Source organism: Triticum aestivum, chromosome 3B (genome assembly GCF_018294505.1).
Source record: "Triticum aestivum cultivar Chinese Spring chromosome 3B, IWGSC CS RefSeq v2.1, whole genome shotgun sequence".
Lineage (NCBI taxonomy): Eukaryota > Viridiplantae > Streptophyta > Magnoliopsida > Poales > Poaceae > Triticum > Triticum aestivum.
Window position 1 is genome coordinate 447,703,684 of NC_057801.1, and position 11,622 is coordinate 447,715,305.

Sequence of the window (11,622 nt, forward strand, 5' to 3'; positions counted from 1 at the left end):
AACATTCTCCAACCTAGACAGGTTATCAGCTATGGGGTTCTCCGCTCCTTTTCTATCAGTGATATGCAAATCAAATTCTTGTAGCAAGAGAACCCATCGAATAAGCCTAGGCTTGGCATCTTTCTTTTCCATAAGATACTTTATTGCAGCATGAGAAGTGTGAACAATTACTTTTGAATCTACAATATAGGATCTAAATTTATCACAAGCAAATACCACTGCTAGAAATTCCTTTTTAGTAGTAGCATAATTTCTTTGTGCACTGTCTAGAGTTTTACTTGCGTAGTGAATAACATTCAGTTTATTATCAACTCTTTGTCCTAGAGCAGCACCAACAGCATAATCACTAGCATCACACATAATTTCAAAAGGCAAGTTCCAATCAGGTGGCTGAACAATAGGTGCAGAAATTAAGGCTTTCTTTATTGTTTCGAAGGCTTCTAAACAATCATCATCAAAAACAAAAGGAATATCCTTTTGCAAAAGATTTGTAAGAGGCCTAGAAATTTTAGAAAAGTCTTTGATAAATCTTCTATAGAAACCAGCATGACCTAGGAAACTACGGGTACTTTTGATATCTTTAGGACATGGCATTTTCTCAATTGCATCAACCTTAGCTTTTTCCACCTCAATACCTCATTCAGAAATTTTATGGCCCAAAACAATACCTTCATTAACCATAAAATGGCACTTCTCCCAATTCAAGACAAGATTTGTTTGCTCACATCTCTGCAAAACTCGATCAAGATTGCTTAAACAATCATCAAAAGACTTCCCATAACAGATAAGTCATCCATAACAGATAAGTCAGAGAATATAGCAGTCATACATCGGTGTCAATGTCAAAACCGGTGGATCTCGGGTAGGGGGTCCCGAACTGTGCGTCTAAGGCTAATGGTAACAGGAGGCCGGGGACACAATGTTTACCCAGGTTCGGGCCCTCTCGGTAGAGGTAATACCCTACTTCCTACTAAGGGTGGCAATGGTTCGGGTTTGGACCGGGTTGAACAATATCTAATCCATATCCATATCCATGAAGATAGTCTTTTCCCAACCATGGAAATATCCATGGGTGAAAAATTGTGTCCATGTCCAAACCCATCGGATATCCATACCCACTGGATATCCATTGGGTCCTCTTGAGACATATAAATAAGACATAATACAATGTTAACATAAGCTCTTCCAATCTTCACGTCATGGCAGGCTAGGCCTCACTTGTAAACATCAACTTATGGTAAATCAACGCCCACTAACAACCAAATATCATTTAGGCTTTTTTTCTAATAGATGAGAATGACGAGTCATTTAACAAGGAGATAAAAATAAGAGAAGGGGTGTTGGAGTATGTTATGGATGGGATTGAATGTCAACTATTAAAAGTTATGACGGGGATTGTGCAATTTCTTTTGCAAGTTTTAGATAAAAAAAGTGTAAAATTGCAGCGGGACATGTGATTGTGGGGTAGGGATAGCAGGTTTTTGCCCAGTAAGTCATATTATCGGGTCGGTTTTGGATATATCCACAGGTACAAGATTATATCCATGTCCTACCCACGAGCAACCGGGTCGGGTTTGGGCACCGCCCATGGACACAAAAGCATATCCAAACCCTATCCATTCGGGTCAGATATCCATGGGTATCCATGTCCATGGATAAAATTGCCATCCTTACTTCCTACTTGATTGATCTTGATGATATGAGTATTACAAGAGTTGATCTACCACGAGATCGTAGAGGCTAAACCCTAGAAGCTAGCCTATGATTATGATTGTCTATCGTCCTACGGACTAAATCTTCCGATTTATATAGACACCGGAGGGGATAGGGTTACACAGAATCGGTTACAGAGAAGGAGATCTACATATCCGAATTGCCAAGCTTGCCTTCCACGCAAAGGAGAGTCCCACCCGGACACGGGACGAAGTCTTCAATCTTGTATCTTCATAGTCCAACAGTCCGGCCAAAGTATATAGTCAGGCTCTCCGAGGACCCCCTAATCCAGGACTCCCTCGGTAGCCCCTGAACCAGGCTTCAATGAAGATGAGTCCGGCGCGCAGATTGTCTTCGGCATTGCAAGGCGGGTTCCTTCTCCCAATACTCCATAGAAGATTTTGAACACGAGGATCGTGTCCGGCTCTGCAAAATAATTTCCACATACCATCATAGAGAGCAAAATATTCCACAAATCTAATCTGCTGACAACTTTTCATAACGTGACATCACGCCATGGCCTGATCATTACAAACCGTTCTCCCCAGCCTGCCACTACACGTGTTGCGAGGCGGTTTTATTGGCACGTCTTGTCGAAGTAGAGATTGTGTTCCCCTTATCACAGGATTCTCATCAATACAGGTGTGGGTAACCCAACCACGCTTGTTAGTATGACTCCTCGATTTTAGGCAAGTTCCAAACGGCCACGCGGGGGACGCTTGATATTCCTCCTCTTTATAAGGGGGCCAAGGCTTGTCCTTTTCTTCCCACGCTCGATCCTTCCCTTCCCCCACCTCGAGTTCTAACACCCAAGGCTTAAGCTAAACGCTTCGGATCTTCAACCATGTCTGGATCCAATCTTCAAGGCTGGTGGATGGCCTTCTCTGTCACAGAGGAGGACATCAAGAAGCTTAGGGAGGCCAGGTATCTCACCGCCGAAATCCTGCACAGGCTGCCTGCTCAAGGGCAGGTCATCCCCACTCCCAAACCCAACGAGAGTGTCATATTTGTTTCCCACTTCCTCCAAGGGCTAGGTTTTAGTCTTGATCCCTTTGTGAGAGGACTCATGTTCTATTACGGGCTAGATTTCCATGATCTAGCTCCAGATTCCATCCTTCACATCTCGTCGTTTATCGTCGTGTGTGGGGCCTTCCTCCGCATCACCCCACACTTTGGCTTATGGCTCAAGACCTTTAGTGTGAAGCCGAAGATGATCGATGAGCGACACGTGGAGTGTGGAGGTGCTATAATAAGCAAAGGCGTCGACACCCTGTGGCCAAAGGGTTCCTTCTTGGAGGTGTCTGACTTATGGCAACAGGAGTGGTTTTACATCACAGCTCCTCGAGGTACAAACCGGGCGGCCCCCTGCCTTTCGCCCGGGCCCTCCACCTCAACTGGCATCATGGGTCAACAAGGGGCTGGACTGGGGGCCAGTTGATGACATGCTGACATTGCAAAGCCGCATTCGAGATCTCCTCGAGAGGGATGTCCATCTCGTCAAGGTAATGCAAGTAATGCTAGTTCACCGGGTCCTGCCATGCCAACGTTGATCTCTCCGCATGTGGGAGTTAAACCCGGAAGGACCATGAACTATTCAACAATTCTTCGGCGTGACGCTTGAAGGGATGTATGGACTGTTCTTCGGATCACGAATAAAGTGTCTGGACACCACCAAGGATGCGGGTTTTAACTGCAACCGTCCGGATACCCAAGTAAGTAATTCCGCGACTAAACATGCCATCTTCTATATTTATAACAACATCATTGTGAAACATTACTCTCGGCCAGGGTTGGATAAGAAAGGCGGAGAAGATCAGGTGTTTGGCCCCCCTTCCCGAAGGCTTGCCGGATCCTTTATTAACCAGGATGCTTGAGCGTGCACCATATCAGGTGCCATCAGGAGAAGAGGAGGGGAGGAATAGAGAAGCCACAGGCGGGCTTCATACCTTACACATCCAAACCGGGGGAGTAAGTGCCTCTGCTAAGGAGGATAATCGGGAGGTGAATCTAGAATTCCCTCTCCCCATGGGAAGAAATTGACCGCCTCTGAAGACTTGGAAGCAGAGGTGTCTAAACGAGAGAAGAAACCTTCGCCGGGGGGGGCCTGCCCCGGAGGGCGTCTTCACCGCACATCGCCCGCAAGGGGGCCAGCCCTCCACCGAGCTGTAAGTGAATCAAAAGTACTTTGGTAAATATATCCTGCTTTATCTATGAGAATAATAGCCGAGACCTATCTCTTGCAGTCCAGCTCGTAGCCCTTCTCAACAGAGTTTGTCTTCGGGGGATCTTCTTCCGGAGATGATGGAGAGCGAAATGCCTCCTCCTGCCTCCCCGCCCCATGGGGAGGACGACCCCGAGGTGTCATCACGGAGGATTTCTCTTGATCCGCCAAGGCCAGAAGTTAACACTTCGGCCGCCCAAAGCCCGAAGTATGCGCCTCCCAAGGAGAGCAACAGGAAGAGTCCGGGATTGTCCGGCACACAGCCGGACACACTGACGGGTCTTTTGGAGCAAGCGGCTATCTCAGAGGCGCATCATACCTTAATGGGTACGGTGTTTGAGAGGATTTCATTCGCCAAAAGCGGGTTGAATGAAGCTTTTATGAGCCTGCTCAAAGGCTTTGAGGTACGCAGAGTAATATGTATATTTTCGGCTGTACCGCACACGCTAGGTGTGCTCCGTATGGATAGTAGCCCCTGAGACTCTGGTTGTCGTCCCGAGGCGGCAAACAGAGGATCGTAGTCCTAGGTAATGATCGCACTGCATTATGTGCAGGCAGCTGAGGGTCCGGCGGCTGACCGGACTGCTGATTTTGCCGAACTGAAGCGGCAGCTTGACTTGGCGGATGTCGACATCGCGCTTGTGAACAAGCGGCATGACGAGGCATAGGGTATGTATTTTTGGATTGTCAGCAAATATTAAGAGTAGCATGATGCTAGTATATATAATATGATGTGACTGCAGATGGAGCTGTTGCCGTGGAGACCCTTCGGGCGGAACTTGCCCGAGCCAAGGAACAAGCCAGGAGAAGCGATGCGGCTGCCTAAAGGCAGCCGAAGAGTTAAAAGACGAACAGGCTGCTCATCGCCAAAGCAAAGATAAGATAGCCAAGATGGTTGTTGAGCTGAAAGATGTCGCGGCCGATATGAGCTCCTTGAAAAGGAAAGCCAAGCGAAAGCGGCCGACCTAAAGAAGGCCTTGGAAGCGGCCAAGGAAACTCGCTCTGAAATTAGAGGGATAAGGGAGGAGCTTCGTGAAGCCGGAGATATCACGGCTGGGAGGCCCTTTTTGTTGCGGATGAAGTTCGGAGATCCGAAGTATGCCCCTCTGGATCAGTTATGGAGTGCTGCACATGCGTATGCGGACCTGGCAAAGAGTGCTGCTAATGCGACGGCGTTTTTCAAAGATCAGAAAGATCATGAGGTGGAAAGGTTGTTCTGGTCGCAGTTCAGTGCCCCGACACATCCGCTGCCGTTGAATGAAAAGATGGCCGCATGGGCCGAGCTCCATAGGTTGTCCGGGCTTGCTATGAGGTCTGTCGTGGATCATCTTTGGCCGAAGGGACCAAGGCCGGACAATTATTTTGGTTTAGTGCAATAATTCCTTGGTGTTGTGTCGCATATCGACGCTGTGAAGAGTTCGGCGTGCGTGGAGGGTGCACGGATGGCTCTTGCCCATGTTAAAACATACTGGACAGGGATGGAGGCCAGCGCTATTGCAACCCGGTGTCCGGCAGGAGGCCAGGACCCAGCCGAGCACTATTTTGAAGAAGTCCTAGAAGGCGCCCGTTTAATAGAGGCTCGATGCTCGAAGAGTGCCATGTTCGAGTGACATGTATCTCACTTGTAAAAACAATGTTATTTTGATTAGAAAGGCTGTGTTTATACTATTGCCCGAAAGTATTATAGTTCCTCCTGTGCGGCCGTTTATGTATGTATATATCCTGAAAGTTTGCAGTCGTCGGCTTCAGCCCCCACGCATATAATGTTGGGGTGTTCGAAAAAGCACGTAATCACACTTGATCCAACGTCTTGGTCCATTAAGGAGGTGATAGCACTGCGAACTAGGCAATCGGACTATATAGCTTTAACACTTTCACTTAGCCATAGGAGTTTGACGGTGGGGATACTATATAGCCCCTGGTACTTTCGCTTTCATCCGAATACGGTGCACGTATGTACATGACCGGGAAACCGGTCCTTCATTAATGCGGAGGAATCACGAAGATCCCGCTAAGTCATCGAGTGGTTGGCCAGTCTCGCGCTATATCATGACAGTTAGTTTTCGGCTTTCTCTACTGAGGTGCTCATCCAGATGAACCAGGGCACAATCACAATAGTTCTCCCGGTGCCACCTTAGCCGATAGACCGGAATGTAAGGTAGCAAAACATGGGAGTCGGGCAAACCCAACTATTGACCAAAGACATGATTCGGAGCTGATGCATATAAGGCCAAACTCGCGATGCCGAACACTCCCTAAGGTATTCGGACTTTACAACATATACTGGGCTGAGTAACACCCTCGATAATGAGCCCTGAGTTTCCAGGTACATGCATTAGTCTGGCGTGATAAAATGCCAATAACGCGAGTACCCCTCCCGGTTGTGTTAAGTGTCCAGAGGGTATAAAGCAACAAGAGACATTAAAAAAGGTTTACGCAGGGTCTTAATCTAAAAAGAAACCTTTGAGCGGGGCCATGTTGCACGTCTGCGCCTTTGTCTCCGTTGTGCCGTATCCTGGAAGGGTGTAGCATGATGATCATCTGTAAAAAGGAAAAACCCAGGTGAAAGATTTCGTGCGAAAAGTTGGTTATTCTGAATGAACCATGAAAATGCAATCTGTTATTGTATTAATAGGGTCAAGCCGAACTATGGGCTTTTTTTACATGCGGGCAGCCCCTAGCACCACCTATGGGGGTATATCCGTTGATCCGAGCTCAGGTTTATCTGGGTTGTTACAGCTAGTGGTGCGCTGGACTCGTCTAACTGTGTCCGTGTTCTTGACAACCGATCACTTTGGTTGGAGAGGTCGTTCAGTGTTTGGCTGCTAGAGCCGCCGCATATTCTTCCGCGCGTAAGGAACGCTCTGTGTTTCCGCTAACTGTGATGATGCCACGTGGACTGGGCATCTTGAGTTTAAGCTAAGCATAGTGCGGTACTGCATTAAGACGAGCGAAGGCCGTTCTTCCGAGTAGTGCATGATAGCCGCTTCAGAATGGAGCAATGTCGAAGATTAATTCTTCGCTTCTGAAGTTGTCGGGAGAACCGAATACAACCTCTAGTACTAGAGAGCCCGTGCAACGGGCATCAACACCTGGTATTACTCCTTTAAAGGTAGTATTGCTTTGGCCGATTCTTGACGGGTCTATCCCCATTTTGCGGGCAGTGACCTGATATATCAGAGTAAGACTATCGTCGTCGTCCATAAGGACTCGTGTGAGATGGTATCCGTCAATTATTGGGTCGAGCACCAAGGCAGTCAATCCTCTGTGCCGGATACTAGTCAGATGATCCCTGCGATCAAAAGTGATCAGGCAAGCCGACCAAGGGTTGAACTTGGGGGCGACGGGCTCTACAGCGTATACGTCTCCGAGTGCATGTTTGCGCCTTCTCTTTGGTATGTGAGTTGCATAAATCATATTCACTGTTTTGACTTCTGGTAGGAATTTTTTCTGTCCCCGAGTGTTCGATTGTCGAGGCTCATCCTCATATTCACTTGGCGTCTCCCTCCCTTTGTGTTCGGCGCTTAGCTTGCTGGCCTGCTTGAAAACCCAGCATTCTCTGTTGGTGTGATTTGCAGGTTTTTCGGGGGTGCCGTGAATCTGACATAATCTGTCCAAAATCTTATTTAGGCTGGACGGTCCATCTCTACTGCCTTTAAATGGCCTTTTCCGTTGACCGGGTCGAGAGCCCCTGAATCCGGTGTTGACCGCCGTGTTATCTGGGTTGTCTTCATTGTTTCGACACTTGTTTTTATTGCGTTGCGGCTTCCCGTTGCCATCCCTGACTTCGGATGTGCCTGGGCCGCTGGTGCCGCTACGGGCCAACCAGCTGTCCTCACCCACGCAGAAGCGGGTCATAAGGCTTGTTAGGGATGTCATTGTCCTCTGCTTTTCTTGGCCGACGTGTCTGGCGAGCCATTCGTCTCGGATATTGTGCTTGAAAGCCGCTAAGGATTCGGCATCCGGGCAGTCGAAGATTTGATTCTTCTTAGTGAGAAATCTGTTCCAAAGCTTACGGGCTGACTCTCCGGGTTGTTGGATTATATGACTTAAATCGTCTGCATCTGGAGGTCGGACATAGGTCCCTTGAAAATTGGCCCTGAAAGCGTCCTCAAGTTCCTTCCAACTTCCAATTGAGTTTTCGGGGAGGCTTTTCAACCAGTGCCGAGATGGTCCTTTCAACTTGAGGGGTAGGTATTTTATGGCGTGGAGATCATCTCCGCGAGCCATGTGGATGTGAAGGATAAAGTCCTCGATCCAGACCCCAGGGTCTATCGTTCCGTCATATGCCTCTATATTCACGGGTTTAAATCCCTTTGGAAATCCATGATCCAGCGCCTCATCAGTGAAGCACAGGGGGTGTGCGGCACCCCTGTATTTGGATGTGTCATGGCAGGCTGTCGACGGTTGTTGTGTTCGGTGTTGATTCCGAGCTAGTATTCGATCAATATGATCGTTTTGGTGGTTGTGATCTTTCGCCGGAGCATGCTTCCTAGATCCATAGATGGACCTGGCCATACCGGCTTTTTGTCTAGGAGCTTAGGTAAATCGTGTGCTGACTTGTGTGCGGCGTCATCAGCCGCCCTGTCACGGCCATAGGGTGGTCGGTCCGGCTGATTAGCCATTTTATTTTTCGGTTGAATTGGCTCTGTAGCCTCGTCATCGAATTCAGGCAGCAGCTTGCGCTTTGGGTAGCTCTTTGTGTGGCGATCGTCACCGTAGTTTTCTTCAGTGTAGAGGACTTTGTTCCATCTGCGATTGAGCCTATCCTACGCGGCCTTGAGCATTTGCTTCTGCTTCTTCAAGCTCCTTGCGGTGGCAATAAGCCTTCGGTGGATGTTCTCTTGTTCCAAGTGTTTTTCCGGGATGACGAGTTCATCGTCATCCGGACTGTTCTCCTCTCCAGAGATAGGTTGATGAGTTTTACCCTCGGGATCGTCGTCATCGGACATCGGATCCGGACTATGTTCGCCGTCCCCTGGCGCATCCTGCTCCATCGCTGGGTCCATGGGGTCGTTGTTTCCTTTGGAGTCAACCGGGGTGTTGTTCTTTCTTGCGCTGTTATCGCTGTTTTTGCTGTGGCGGGATTTAGAGCGGCGCCTGCATCGTCGCTTTGGTTTCTGCTCGAGGCGATTATCCTCCGTTGCATCCTTTCGTTCCTCGCCGCTGTTTTCTTTGGATATATCCACCATGTATATATCATATGATGAGGTGGCTGTCCAGCGCCCCGTGGGCGGTGGTTCCTGTTCATCTCCAGCATCGTTGTCCATACCGTTGATGTCTTCGGAGTCGAAGTCAAGCGTGTCGGTTAAGTCATCGACAGTGGCTATTAAGTGGGTGGTGGGTGGGGAACTAATTTCTTCGTCGTCCGTTTCCCACTCAAGCCGGACATAGTTTGGCCAAGAGTCTCCTGATAGAGAGAGAGACCTCAATGAATTTCGCATGTCGCCCAAGGGTGAGTGCTGAAAGATATCCGCGGAGGTAAACTCCATGATCGGTGCCCAATCAGATTCGATAGGCACGGACGCACGCGGTTCGGAACTTATGGCCAGAGACGAGTCCGAGGGTCCGATGACATAGATCTCTTTGGAGGTGAAGTCTGTGTTTGGCTCCAGCACCGATGAATGTGCGGTTTCCGGGGCGGGGCCTATCCACCCATCCTCGGATGGCACGATCTGCTCCAGATTAAGGGCCGGGGCAGCCATAGGTGTGACCTCTCGAACACCGTCCGAGGGCAGATCTAAGTCATGCTCGTTGTGGCTGTCCGGCACACTTGACATGGGCTCGAATCCGTCGAAGATCAAGTCTCCGCGGATGTCGGCAGTGTGGTTCAAGTTTCCAAACCTGGCCTGATGGCCAGGGGCATAGCTATCGATCTGCTCCAGATGGCCAAGCGAGTTGGCCCGCAGTACGAAGCCGCGGAATACGAAGATCTGTCCGGGGAGGAAAACCTCACCCTGGACCGCGTCGTTGAAGATGATTGAAGGAGCCATCAAGCCTTATTGTGACGACACAGTGGAACTCTCAATGAAAGCACCAATGTCGGTGTCAAAACTGGTGGATCTCGGGTAGGGGGTCCCGAACTGTGCGTCTAAGGCTAATGGTAACAGGAGGCGGGGGATACAATGTTTACCCAGGTTCGGGCCCTCTCAATGGAGGTAATACCCTACTTCCTGCTTGATTGATCTTGATGATATGAGTATTACAAGATTTGATCTACCACGAGATCGTAGAGGCTAAACCCTAGAAGCTAGCCTATGATTATGATTGTCTATCATCCTACGGACTAAACCCTCCAGTTTATATAGACACCAGAGGGGGCTAGGGTTACACAGAGTCGGTTACATAGAAGGAGATCTACATATCTGAATTGCCAAGCTTGCCTTCCACGCAAAGGAGAGTCTCACCCGGACACGGGATGAAGTCTTCAATCTTGTATCTTCATAGTCCAATAGTCCGGCCAAAGTATATAGTCCGGCTGTTCGAGGACCCCCTAATCCAGGACACCCTCAGCGGGTGCATTGCATAAACCAAAAGGCATACGTCTATAAGCATAAGTTCCAAAAGAACAAGTAAAAGCGGTATTTTCTTGATCAGGTTGAGAAACAGGTATTTGTGAAAAACCAAAATATCCATCAAGGAAGCAAAAATGTGTGTGCTTAGATAATCTTTCTAGCATTTGATCAATCAAAGGCAGAGGGTAATGATCTTTTCTAGTTGCTTTGTTTAATTTTCGAAAATAAATTACCATTCTATAGCCTGTAACAATTCTTTGTGGAATAAGTTCATTCTTATCATTAGGAACAATAGTAAGATCTCCTTTCTTAGGGACACAATGGACATGGCTTACCCATCTACTATCAGCTATAGGATAGATTATACCTGCTTCCAGAAGTTTTAATATTTCCATCCTTACCACTTCTTTCATCTTCGGATTCAACCGACATTGGTGATCAACAATGGGTTTAGCATCAGGTTCCATATTAATCTTGTGCTGACATAGAGTGGGACTGATGCCCTTAAGGTCATCAAGAGTGTATCCAATAGTAGCTTGGTGCTTCCTTAGAACTTTCAACAATCTTTGTTCTTCATGTTCTGAAAGGTTAGCACTAATAATAACATGATATATCTTCTTATCATCGAGATAAGCATATTTCAAAGTGCCTGACAATTGTTTTAATTCAAACAAAGGATCACCTTTAGGTGGAGGAGGAACTCCTAGGGTTTCAATAGGCAAATTGTGCTTAAGCAGAGGTTGTTGTTCGAACAAGATTCTATCTATTTCATTTCTTTCGTGCATATGCAAATCATTTTCATGGTCTAGCAGATATTGTTCTAAAGGATCAGTAGGAGGTATAGAAATAGAGACAGGACCAATAATTTCATCGTTACTAGGCAATTCTTTCTTATGATGCTTTCTACTAAACTTGGAAAAATTAAACTCATGAGACTCATCACCAAAACTAACACCGACAGTTTGTTTCTCACAATCTATTTTAGTATTAACGGTGTTCAAGAAGGGTCTACCAAAGATAATGGGGCAAAAGTCATCCTGTGTGGAACCAAGAACAAGAAAATCAGTAGGGTATTTTATTTTCCCACACAAGACTTCAACATCTCTAACAATCCCAAGTGGTGTGATGGTGTCTCTATTACCAAGTTTAATAGTAACATCTATGTTTTCTATC